Here is a 13,881-nt window from a genome sequence, read left to right on the forward strand (position 1 = left end):
GCCCATTATTGTTAGTCGGGTCACAGAGCTGTGCGCTCATCACCACAGGTTTTAGAACGTTGTTGTCACGCCAAAGACACCACTAGTAGTCACCATTTGCAGTCATTCCCCATTTCTTCTCATCATTTCTATCTTTAATGTAAAATTGAGTTAGACCCATTGATCTTGGAAGCCTTTCTTGGGCTAGTATTCTGCAATTTATAAAATAACTGCTTGTCAATGAAATAACCACAAAAAGCAAAATCCCTAGGAGTGGAACTTATTTTTGGTTGTGCTTTCCTTCAGAGAAATGGAAAACTCAAGGAAATAAAAAGCCTTTAGGGCAACAATCACACTGACTAATGTAAAGAAACAGATTTGTCTAAAATACAGTATGAGTTCACTGCTCTGGGATATGGAATTGCAGATAGAGGAATGATTGTCACCGTATCTAAGGCTGCAGGGAAAGCAAGCTCCACTGAGGTCAGCTGGGTGGGCAGCCCTAGGCTGGGAGCTGGGAGAGGCCTCGCCCATGGCAGAGAAGGCAGCGCTGGAGCTGGCACACATCCGGGCCCTCAAGCTGCCAAATGCAGGCTCTCTGGGGCCAGCTTGGCTTCCACATAAAACCACGTGCCTGCCACAACTCTTTATTTTCCAGATCCATCCAAAAGGCTTCAATAGGCTCCTGTACCTAAGAGACGCCATCCTTCTCAGGCTTCTGTTTTCTAAAAATCCTACTCATGTTTTCAAGCTTGCCAGAAGTCTTCACCATCCTTAAAACTTTCGTGAACCAGGCCATCCCTTTTCTCGGGTGTCTGTGACTCATTCTGTCCTGGTTGTCTTCTTTTTCTCTGGCCCTTCCTCTTTACTTCTTCTTGGTCTTTACTCTTTTGTATTTTTGAACTTCCCAGAGCACCTCATTTCCCAAAGGTACATTCAAAATTATACCATGTAGTGTCATCTTGGAATTTTCTCCAACAAAAGAATTGACATATAGCCTAGGAATTGTTTTTATAAATAAAGTTTTATTAGAAATAGCCACATCCATTTATTTATGTTCTGAGTATGCCACTTTTGTGCTTCCAATGGGAAAGTTGAACAGCTGTGACACGGGCCATATGAGTACAGAGTGCAAAATATTGACTATCTGGTGCTTTCTAGAAAAATTCACCTTGCTCTAATGAATTAAACTTGTGTCTTATTTCATGAGCTTGATGTTAAAGATGACCTAAATGCTTTTGTGCCCACTCAGAGTGCATTTCACTGCCTTGCACTTTGTAGGGTCTCAGCAATACTGAGAGAGTGAGTGAAGCTGGCCATGGTGTATCGTGCCTGTAATTGCTGGGAGGCCAAGGCAGGAGGATCCCGTTTAAGCCAGCCTGGGCAACTAAGTGATTTAGCAAGGCCCTATCTCAAAATAAAAAATTTTAAAAGAGCTAGGAATGGAGCTCCGTGTAAAGACCCTGGGTTTGATCCCTAGGAGAGGAAGAAAATGAGTGAGAGACTGTAGAGCAATTGGCTCTTCTGCTGTTACGGAAAAAAAATTGTCTGAGCTGGAACAACACCACCTAGCTTCCCATTTGAGGCCTGGCTCTCACTCCCTGCCTTTGCAAGGCATCAGGGTAGTGTGGTGGGGGAGGCAGGTTCTGGGATCAGAGAGCTTGGGGTTCGCTCCCTGGCCCTGCTCTTGTCAGTGTGTGTCCATAAACGAGTTTCTAGACTCTTCCAGGCTTCACCTTCCCATGCATCAAAAAGTGCTGACACAGTATCTCATCACAGGATTGAAGATTTTTAAGTATGATACATATTACAAGTGTTATAATATACATACTATATGATACATATCAAAATGTTACTATATATATACATATATACTATAAGGATGATACATATTAGAAGTGTTATACATAAGTGTGATACATATTAGAAATGTTATAATATATATATTGTAAGTATGATACCTATTATAAGGGTTTCTGGTAAACCCCTAGCCAATCTTACCAAAAAAAAAAAGAAAAAACTCATATCCATGCAATAAGGAATGAAAAGGGTGATATCACTATAGATTCTGTAGAAATTCAAAAGATCATTAATACCTACTTTGAAAATCTTTGACATACACTCTCATTGGATGGAAAACACAGAAGAAATGGACAGATTCCTAGATACGTATGAATTACCAAAGCTGAATCAAAAAGATATAAAAGTCTTGAATAATCTGATATCAGTCAATGAAATTGAAAATGTAATAAAAAATTTACCAACAAAAACAAGCTCAGGTCCTGATGGATTTACTGCTGAATGCTATGAGAAATAGAGAAAATTTAATATCAATTCTCCTCAAATTCTTTAAAGAAATAGAAAGGGAAGCAATTCTCCCCAACTCATTCCTGGAGGCAAGTATTACCCTGATACCAAAACCAGAAAAAGAACCAACCAAAAAAGAGAACTATAGGTCAGTCTCCCTAATGAACATAGATGCAATAATTCTCAATAAAATACTAGCTAATAGAAAGCAGCAAATCAAGAAGATAATGCACCATGACCAACTGAGATTCATCCCAGGAATGTAAGGATGGTTCAATATACACAAATCAATCAATGTAATACACCATATCAACAGAGCTAAAGACGAGAATCATATGATCATCTCAGTAGATGCACAAAAAGCTTTTGATAAAGTCCAACACTTATTCACACTAAAAACCCTACAGAAAAATTGCATAGATGGATTTTGCTTCAATCAGATAAAAGCCATCTATGACAAACCAACAGCCAACATCTACTAAATGGACAAAAACTTTAAGTTTTCACTTTAAAATCAGTAACAAGACAGGGTTATCCACTGTCACCACTCCTATTCAACATAGTTCTGGAGACACTAGCCAGAGCACTTAGACAAGAGGGAGAAATAAAAGGAAAAAAGATAGGAAAGGAAGAAGTGAAATTACCTTTATTCACAGATGATATGATACTGTACATAAAAGACACCAAAAACTCCACCAAAAGACTCCTAGAATTAATCAACAAATTCAGTAGCATAGCTGGATACAAAGTCCACATTCAGAAATCAGTAGTATTCCTATACACAAACAACAAACATACTGAGAGAGAAATAAAGGAAACCATACCTTTCACAATAGCATTCAAAAAACTGAAATACTTAGGAATTAATCTAACAAAAGAAGTAAAAGATCTATACAGTGAAAATTACACTATTCTGAAAAAAGACATTGAAGAAGATTTCAGAATATGGAAAGATATTTCTTGCTCATGGGTAGGAAAAACCAACATTGTGGAAATGGTCATACTCCCAAAATTGTTGTATGGATTCAATGAAATCCCAATGAAAATACAATTGATATACCTCACAGACCTAAAGAAAATATTCCTAAAATTCATCTATAACTGGAAGAGACCCAGAATAGCAAAAGCAATCCTGGGCAACCAAGGCAAGGCAGGAGGTATCACAGTCCTTGATTTGAAATTATACTACAAGGCTACTGTGATAAAATTAGCATGGCATTGGCAAAAAAAACCAAAACAAAACAAAACAAAAACAACCCACAACACACAAAAAAACAGACCTGAAGATCAGTGGAACAGACTAGAAGATGCAGACACAACCACAAAGACACTCAGCCACCTTATCTTTGACAAAGATGTCAAAGGGGCCAAACATGTTCACTGGAAGAAAGATAGCCTCTTTAATAAATGGTATTGGAAAAACAACAACTGGGATTTCATCTTCTTGAAGGGTTATTGAAATGTTTTTGCACATCAAAAGAAATCACCAACAGGGTGAAAAGAAAATCCATGAACTGGAAAAAATTTTAGCCAACTGTCCCTCAGACAAAGGACTCCTGTCTAGAACATATAAAGAATTTTTAAAAATCAGGCCCCCAAAATTCATTGACCCAATCCAAAAATGTGCATCTGAGATGAATACACATTTCTCACATGAAAAAATACAAATGGCAAATAAATACATGAAAAAATGTTCAGCATTATTAGTCATTCAAGAAATGCAAATTAAAAGAGCACTGATATTCCATCTCACCCCAGAAAGAATAGTCATCATCAAGAAATCAACCCATAACAACTGCTGGGGGGAGCTGTGGGGAGGAAGGAACTCTTCTCCACTGTTGGTGGGAGTGTAGACTAGTGCAACCATTGTGGAAATCAGTGTGGGAATTCCTCAGTAAACTAGGATTAGAGGTCCCATTCAACCCAGTTATTCCCCTCCTGGGTATTTTTCCAGAAAAACTGAAAACATCATACCACAGAGATATATGTGCACATATATTTATAGCAGCACAATTTGTAATAGCTAAATCTTGGAAACAACCAAAATGTCCATCCACTGAGGAATGGATAAAAAAGATATGGTATTTTTATACAATGGAGTATTACTCAGCTGTAAAGAAAGATAAACTAGAGGTTTTTATAGGTAAATGGACACAACTAGAGATCATACTCATAAGTGAAATAAATCACATTCACGTGTGTAAACATTGTATTGCCTCCCTACTATAAGAACCTGAAAGAGGAATTAAGACCTGAAGTGTATGATAGATATTGTGAAACAGAAAGGAACTGCTCAAATAGGAAGGAGCCACTGGGATGAAGGAGGGGAGAGGAAAAATAAAGAAGAGAAAAAATATGCATATATATACACAAGATAGCCAACATAATTGTACTACTAATTTCTATTGATTTATTGAAAGGACCAGTTAATATGTAATTGTTTGATCAATCTTACATGATTTGACATGTCTATGTCTGATTATCTGAGCAACTACTTTGAAGATGACATTATGTAATATAACAACCATTGTTAATTTCCTATCTTGCTTTGAAATTCTGTATCACTTTTGTTGATTTTTATGCTGTTTTGTTTATGCATTTGCTTTTGTTATTTTGGGTTTTTCTTTTCTCTTTAAAATGAAAAACAAAATTTATATGTACAGACACGCATAGCTGGGGATAGGTGTATTGCTGATGTCTGTGCTATATCGAAAGGAGCAGTCTGTGCTTAAAATTTTCTTATTTCTTGACCAATCCTGCACGCTTGAATCTGGTAATCAGAATGACTGATCTGAGAACAACAATGTGCAGTATAAGAACCGTTGTTGAACTCCTACCTTATTGTATGGTGAAGCTCTGCATCATTTCCAATGTTGGGGTTGTTTTTATTACTTGTTACTGTCTTTGACTGTTTGACCAATCTTACATTCTTATGTCTGGTGGACTGAGCAACTTCGTTGAAGATAACAGTATGTAAAGTACCAACTGTTGTTAATTCTTATCATTTTATTTTGAGGTCAAGTATTGCTTTATGTTGTTTTGATTTTGTCTTCATTGTTGTTTTGTTAGTTTTTTTAATTTTTTAAAATAAAAAAGGGAAAGTTGGGGTCCCTTGGGCCAGTACAGTGGACCAATACATCACTTCCACTTGGCTGGACTTACTTCTGTCACCACAGGAAAGCAGGTCACAGGGTCAAGGAGGTAAATGAGGGGTTTTGAAAAATGTACTCTACAAGGGAATGAGAGGAGCATGACCATTTTGAGGATGAAGAACACACTTGGTGCTCAATTCCAATAAAACACAGGACAATAAAGCAGAAAGGAACAGAAAGAGGAATACTTTATTTATTTATTTATTTATTTATTTTGAAACAGGGTGTCACTGTGTAGTTCAGGCTGGCCTTAAACTCACTTATGTAGCCCAGGCTGGCCTCTAACTCATGGTAATCCTGCTGCCTCAGCCTACTGAGTACTGGGAGTAAGAGCAATCTTGAAAGAAAATTAAGTCCCTCAATCCAACGGACTAGGAAATGTCGATGGACTATTACAGTGCTTTGATAATAGCATTATTTGACAGGGTTACTATTTCCTCAGAATAATACATTAAGTATCTTGTATGTGCTAGGCTTTGTTGAAAATGCTAGTCATACAGCAATAAAAATAATCAGATTTAAATCCTTGCCCTTGTAAACTTACACTCTGGTGTGAAGAAAATAAAATCGCCAGAGATGGAAAGAGAAAGAGACAGACAAAGAGAGTGATCCACAGCATTAGAAAGTGACAACTGTTATGGAGAAAAGTAGGATAAGAAGTTTCCAAATAAGAAAGGAAGAGGAGCTGCTCGCATTTTTAAGCAGGATGCTTAAGTGGCATTTAAACAAGACGTCAAAGTTCGAACAGAATGAACCACAGGGACATCTGGAGGGAAAAAATTACAAGCAGAGAGAACATATTGTGCAAATGCCCAGAGGCAGAAACATGTCTGGAACATATTTCAAGGAACAGTAAGAGGCCAGGGTACAGCCAGAAATAGTAACAGAAATAAAGTAGCCATCCTTTCTTGAGGACCTAGCATTCTTTCAAGCAACTTAGCAAATCTAAGTGCTATTACATATCATCTGGAAAATAGGCACATACAGTAGGCAAAGCTACTCTTTCCATTTTATAGATAAGTGAGTCAAGGATTTTTAAATGTTGAGTAACTAATGCAAGATTTTACAGCCAGAAGGTACTGGCACCAGGTGGCTCTGATTCCAATGCTCACCCTCTTTGCCATTCCATCTTTGCCTGCCTTGGAGGGTGAGATGGGATTAGCTCAGCTATTTCCTCACCTGTCTCACTTGAATATTTCTTTGTTGTCACAACTTACACTGGTTAGCGTGCTTTTAGATTCACTTTAAACCAAATTTCGGGGCCAGGGATTTAGCTCAGCGGCACAAGTACCTGCCTGGCAAGTGCGAGGTCCTGAGTTCGATTCCCAGTACCAAAAAAAAAAAAAAAAACCCAACAAATTTTGAAATTAATACAGTAGCAGATGTTTCCCACGGTCCCTTTACCACCCTGCAACATGTCTATTTTCTCTCCTCTTCTTCCCCATTTGAATCTCCCATTCTCTCACCAGTTCTGCCCTGTGCAGACTTTTATGTGGCAGCGGGAAATCTACACACCCAAAGGCAGCCACATATTTTCGGGGGGGGGGGCTTTTTCCTCCGAAGGAGCTGATGTGTGGTGAAACTTTTTGAAATACTTGTTTGTGAGTACAAGATTATGGACAACCATCCATGGCGACATTTTTTGCAAGTTGTTTTGGCACATCATTTATCTTTCTGCTTTTTTTTAAAAAAAGTATTGTACTGTTTTGAAGATTCACCTCAGTCACTGACAACATTACTTCACAATTTCCTGTATTCCCGATCTTGCCTGAGCCTTTCTTAATCAAATGCAAAGTACATTAATAATAAAGCCAAGAAATAGTACTGAAATTTAAAAGCCTATTCACCTTTCTATGGATGAATTTTTTAATAATCAAAACTTATGAACTTCATCCTTGCCCAAATTAAATCATCTTCTTTCTTCAAAGAAAACACAGAATATTGAACCAATTGTTTTCCTTCTTTGACATGTTTAAAAGATTTTTCTCCTAGGGAAAATGTATGTTAAATTTCAAGCCAGCATTGGGTAGACGGAATGTTCATTTCTCCAGCAGATTATAAAAATCCCCAAACTAGAGAGATAATGATCATGACAAAGAAAAAACTGACCTTTCTGTATCAATATTTGAACTGCTGTAGAGAAAAGAGTAGAAACCTTGACTATTTTCTACGTGGAAAATACTTACACATTAATAGTTACCTAGGTGGTCTTGGAATGGGCACTAAAATACATGAATGCAAACTATGAACTCTGTACATATTGTGTTCAGAGGAAATTCTAGTTTTAAAAAATAGAAAGATTTGAGAATATTGACCAAATATTTGAGACTGATCGTATAAATTTAAATGTTAGAAAGTCAATCCATAGTAGTTCATTCCTTTAGAAGCTAAAGCTACACTTACTTTTAAAATCTTAAGGAAAAACCAGACGTAGGAACTGGTAAGTCCATCTCATCATTTGCCGAGGGGAAGCTAAGGGATCATAGATCACAGTCCACAAGGTGAAGCCTCTGGGGAGGATCAGGTTAAACTCTTCCTTGGAAACAACTTGAGAGTTGAAATTACTATCTTCCTGAAGAAACATCACTTTATATAATTTCTTCTTCTTCACTCTCAGTGAATAATTAGAATGAAAAATTTAATAAATGTTCCTCACCCATCATGCAGCTTCAGTGCCTATTAGCACATGGCCAAGCTTGTTTCTTTTTTTTCTTCCCTTTTCTTATCATTAGTGTAAAATATCACACCTTGAGCCTTTTAACTTCTACATCTCTTACTCCCTCCACACTTAATAACTTTCAATTCAATTTTGAAGCGAATTTCAAACAATTTACCAAATTCATTGGTAAATTACACAATTTCTCCTTAAATTTAAAGAGCCATTATCTGAAATATGCAATAAATCAACATTTGTTAAAAAGTGCTCGAGATATTTGCCATGTCTAAACATGCTTCCATGTTTAATCATATCTAAACATGGTTCTTGACTCATCATAGCTTCTAATTTTAGTCCAAAAAAGATAAAAGCAACCAACACTGGAGAAAGTCCAGAAGCTAAAGATTCAGTGTCTTCCACTGTGGACATATACAGTGATTTTTGTCTGCCTGTCATCAGTATGTCCTTGTCTGTCTTTGGAGACTTCTTCCCCTTCAGGTTTTATGGAAGACAGACTCTCTTTTCTACTATAGAAGCTAAAGATGGGAAAGACTCACTTTCTCAACCACTGAGACCCAAGTGCCCCAGGCTTTTGAAGGAAGACAGGTGACACAAAGCAACAGGAAGAGTGAAGACCTGCCGTGGGGCAGGGGCTCTAAAAACCCCTGATAGTAATAGTAATACTATTACTATAGATAGTAATTTCAAAGTGCAGATGCCTTCACTTTGTTGGTGATTTCTTTTGATGTGCAAAAATTTTTTAATAAGATGAGATCTTAATAAGATTCTTTGGAGTATTTCCCATGCTGTTTGGGTTTTATTCATGAACTCTCTGCCTACCCCTATGTCTTCAAGATTTCTACCTATTTTCTCTTCCACTAGATTTAGTGTTTCTGTTTTAATATTTAGATCTTCACTTCATTTTGACTTTAGTTTAGTGGATGATGATAGACATGGGTCAAGTTTTAGTCTTTGGCATATGCAGAGCCAGTTTTTCCAGCACCATTTATTAAAGAGGCTGTCTTTCTTCCAGTGAACACATTTGGCCCCTTTGTCAAAGATAAGGTGGCTGAGTACGTTTGTAGTTGTATGTCTGTGACTGCATCTTCTATTCTGTTCCACTGATCCTCAGGGTTGTTTTTTTGCTAGTACCATGCTGATTTTTTTCACAGTAACTTTGTAGTGTAATTTTAAGTCAGGGATTGTGATACCCTTGCTTTGCCTGTGTTGCCCAGAATTGCTTTTCTATTCTAGGTCTTTTCTGGTTCCAAATGAATTTTAGGAATATTTTCTCTAGTTGTGTGAAGTATGCTAATGGTATTTTGATCAAGATTGGATTAAATCTGAATAACAATTTTCAGTATGATTGTTCTTCCTACCCATGAGCAAAGGATATCTTTCCATTATCTGATATCCTCTTCAATCTCCTTTTTCAGAATACTATAATTTTCAATATATAGATCTTTTACTTCCTTTATTTGATTCCTAAGTATTTAATTTTTTGGATTCTATTTTGAAGGGTGTGGTTTTCCTAATTTCTCTCTCAGTGAGTTTGTTGTTTGTGTACAGGAATGCTATTGATTTTTGAGTGCTGACTTTGATTATTAAATCTAGAAGTCTGTTGGTGGAGTCCTTGGGGTCTTCTATATAGAGTATCATGTCATCTGCAAATAATAATAATTTCATTTTTTCCTTTCCTTTTTTCACTCCTTTTATTTCTATTTATTTCTATTTCTTATCTAATTGCTCTGGCTAATGTTTCCAGAACTATATTGAATAAAGTGATGATAGTGGACATCTTTGCCTTGTTCCTGATTATAGAGTGAAAACTCAGTTTTTGAGCATTTTGTACGATGGTGGCTATTGGTTTGTCATAGATGGCTTTTATCAGAGTGAGGTAAAGACCATCTATTCCAATTTTCTGTAGGGTTTTTGTCATGAATGAGTGTTGGACAATGTTTACTCACTTGAAAGTCTAAATTCAAAAAATAGTTGATGAAAGAGAGGAAGAGGATCAATAAAAGAAAATGAGAAAGATAGTTAAGAAACATAAAAAGTGGAAAAAAAGAAGGAATAAAGAGAAGGAGAATGATAAGGAAGAAAAGAAAAAAAAGTAGACCCAAGAAAGAGAGGAGACAAAAGGAAAAATCCAAAACCAAAAATAACCACAAAATACAAGATAAAACAAGATGACTTCCAGTCAGAGAGGAAAGGGATAGTCAATCAGACAAACAAAGGAGAATAAAAGTAGTAAAATACCTCTGGTGTCATTCATGACAAAAACCCTACAGAAAATTGGAATAGATGGTCTTTACCTCACTCTGATAAAAGCCATCTATGACAAACCAACAGCCACCATCATACTAAATGCTCAAAAACTGAAAGTTTTCACTCTATAATCAGGAACAAGGCAAAGATGTCCACTATCAGCACTCTATTCAATATAGTTCTGGAAACACTAGCCAGAGCAATTAGACAAGAAATAGAAATAAATAGAAATAAAAGGAATGAAAAAAGGAAAGGAAAAAAAGGAAATTATCATTATTTTCAGATGACATGATACTCTATATAGAAGACCCCAAGGACTCCACCAACAGACTTCTAGATTTAATAATCAAAGTCAACATTCAAAAATCAATCTGTGATAGTGTCCATGTCAGATTCCAGAAATGTGCTGTGTACTCCAGCCATGCTTGCCATGGGATTTGTGCTGGGTATGGAGCTGATCTTGGCCTCTGCATGTTGAGACTGGGACTGGTCTTCTGTTGGTGGAGCTCTCCAGAGCCCAGCTGCTGGCTCCTCACTGCTGCTTCAGACACTTCTATGCTGCTGGTCTCGTTGATTATTCCATGCACCTGGGGCCGCTTTTCCGGGTCTCATGAGTCCTGATCCATCTACCTGCCTTGTTACCCTTTTAAAAATAAAACCTTTTCTTTCAATTTCAAGATCATTCTGAGAATAAGTGAATTTGTAGTCCTCTGTATCCCTTTTCTTCACTATCATTGCTAAATAATCATAAGTTTCTGCTAAATTTATATTTTTTAATTTGACAAAATGCCCTGAAAATATTGTTCAACAAAGTGATGGTTCACTTAAACCCATTTCTTAACTTTTAAAGATAGGTATTCTGCTAAGTGTCATTGAATATATTCCAATCAAGCCCATCAAAAGCAAAACAAGGGCAATAACTTTTGAATGACAATTCATCAACTCTTATTTGCATTAAAGACAATATGGGAGCACATTAGTTAGGCCAGCAGTGCTGAGAAGTGACAAAATCTCTTTCACTGTTAGTGAACTCATGGCATGCAAGAAGGACCACAGCCTTAAAGTTTAGCCACAATGGCTAAAATGCTGGTAATGAAAAATGGCTGCTCTGGAAGCCAAAATCTGTCATGAAATTGAGTACTATTTTGGAGACTTCAATTTGCCATGAGACAATTTTTAAAGGCACTGATCAAATTAGATGAAAGCTGGGTACTTCTGAAAATAATGATAAAATTCAACAGGCTCAACCACCTAATAACAGATTTTAATGTAATAGTGGAAGCACTGAGCAAATCTATAGCAGAACTCATGGAAATCAGTGAAGATGAAACTAAAACCAGAAGATGTCCAAAAAAACCCTCCCTGAAGTGACTGATGAGTATAAAAATGATATAAAACACAGATCTGCTTATATTAACAGCTTCTCAATGGATGCAACCCTCGACAACATCAAAAAGTGGTTAGAAGATGAAGATCAAGTACTAAATATCCAGGTGAGAAGAACATTGCACAAAGTATTTAGGGGATCAATATTTGCTGTGTTTGATAGTATCAAATCTATGAAGCTTGTAGAAACTCAGAACCAGAAGTATAAAGACACAAACCGGCTAATACTTTTTAAAGATTATTCTGCAAGGACAAATGAAGAAAGTAAAATAAAATGGGAGCTAAAAGAGCTAAACAAGAGCAAGAAGAGAAACAGAAGTTAGCAGAAGATGCTGAAATGAAATCTCTAGAAGAAAAGATTGGATGCTAAAATTTTCAAGTGACTTAAATGATCAGACCTGCAGAGAAGATTTCTCAAATCATGGTGAAATATCATGGATAGACTTTGTCACAGGAGCAAAAGAGGGTATAACTATATTTAAGAAAAAGCCAAGGAAGCAGTGGATAAACCCAAAGATGCAAATAATGTCAGCCTGCAATTAAAGAACAAACAAGTGACATGGGAAGTCCTGGAAGGAGGGGTGGAAAAAGAAGCTTTGAAAAAAATCATTTAAAATCAACAAGAATCTCTAAACAAATGGAAGTCAAAAGGTCGCAGATTCAAAGGAAAAGGAAATAAAGCTGCCCAGTCTGGATCTCCTAAAGGAAAAGCACAGTTTCAGGGCAAGAAAACAAAATTTGATAGTGATGAAGAAAGTAATGAAAATTGTGCAGCTGGACAAGTGCAAAGAGCAATAGAAGAAACAGACAAAGGAGAACCTGCATCAAAACAGCAGAAAACAGAAAATGGTGCTGGAGACCAGTAGTTCAGGAAAGAGTTTTTTATTCATCTTAGGTTTTAAGGTGCTTTTTGTCTTTGGCGGCTTTTAAAAAGAAAACCAAGAGGCTGATGATAGAGCTCAGCAGCACAGCACCTGCCTGGCAAGCGCAAGGTCCTGAGTTTAATTCCCGGTACAAAAACAAAACAAAACAAAACAAACAACAACAACAGCAACAAAAATGAATTAAGTCCAATTCAATGTCCATCTGTAAGAAAAGACAATTATTTTTTGTTATTTTAACTTGTCTTTTTGTTGTTGTTATCCATATTTAAAAAATGTATAGTTCAGATAATTCAAATATCAAATATCAAAATTCCACTACATTGCCTTTGTAATATGAGAATGCATTAGTAGAAAATACCAAAATATACACTATATAAAAATTTTAAAATATAAAGACAGTATGGCTTTTGATGTCTTTAAACTTGGGCAAATGTTAGATAGAAGAATCTTTCTAGTTTGTGTCCTGTGTTCAAAAGCAGAAATTTGTGACTATTGTGTTTTGGTTAAACTACTTATGAATGCTGCCAGGAAAAATATGTTTCTTTCATTTTAACCTCCAGTTTCTGTTACTGTTCTATCAAACAATAGAAGTCTACATCTGATTTATAGAACACATGATGAGAAATGCTTAGTGATATAACCTGTACAGTGAGAGATGCTATCTCCAGGGATGAATGTGATTAACAGCACTGGGAAATCACCCAGCCGGGGGGGGTGGGGGGAATGACAATATGGCACTTGTTTGTCCACCTGCTTTAAAAGTAGATGAGAGGACTAATTTCTCTTATCCCTTTACCAGCTCACCATGAATTCATGCTCATTAGGGTATTGAGTGTGCCATGCCTTGCAGGTGGTCTTTTGTAACGTGGGAATATTAAGCAAGTCTTTGCACAATACCCAGTACAAAACTAATCACTATTCAGCACTACCAGTTAGCATCTCTGTCTTTATGTGTTGCTGTTTTCCCTACTCAGCCAGCCTCCTTTGCTTGGCAGCATTTTGCATTTGCCTTTGCCTTATGTGTTTATAACCGTTTCTGTCTGGTAGATTATTTTTCAGTCTTCCCAGAACCTCACCAGCATCCTGGGTATTCTTTTTTTTATTTTAAAGAGGAAAAGAATAACAAAATAACAACCTCAAAGACAAAAACAAAACAACACAGAAACAGTAAAAATGATAAAGAATTTCAAAATGAGATGATAGGAAATTAACAGTGGTTGTTACATTGCATATTGTTATCTTCAATGAA

At 36.5% G+C, this 13,881-nt stretch overlaps 1 pseudogene; it reads left to right on the forward strand.

Annotated features, from left to right (window-relative positions):
* Positions 1-11,461: 11,461 nt before the first annotated feature.
* LOC102006405 lies at positions 11,462-12,614 on the forward strand (annotated as a pseudogene).
* The last annotated feature ends 1,267 nt before the right edge of the window (positions 12,615-13,881 follow it).

Source organism: Chinchilla lanigera, unplaced genomic scaffold (genome assembly GCF_000276665.1).
Source record: "Chinchilla lanigera isolate Chin_1 unplaced genomic scaffold, ChiLan1.0 scaffold00048, whole genome shotgun sequence".
Classification (NCBI taxonomy): Eukaryota; Metazoa; Chordata; class Mammalia; order Rodentia; family Chinchillidae; genus Chinchilla; species Chinchilla lanigera.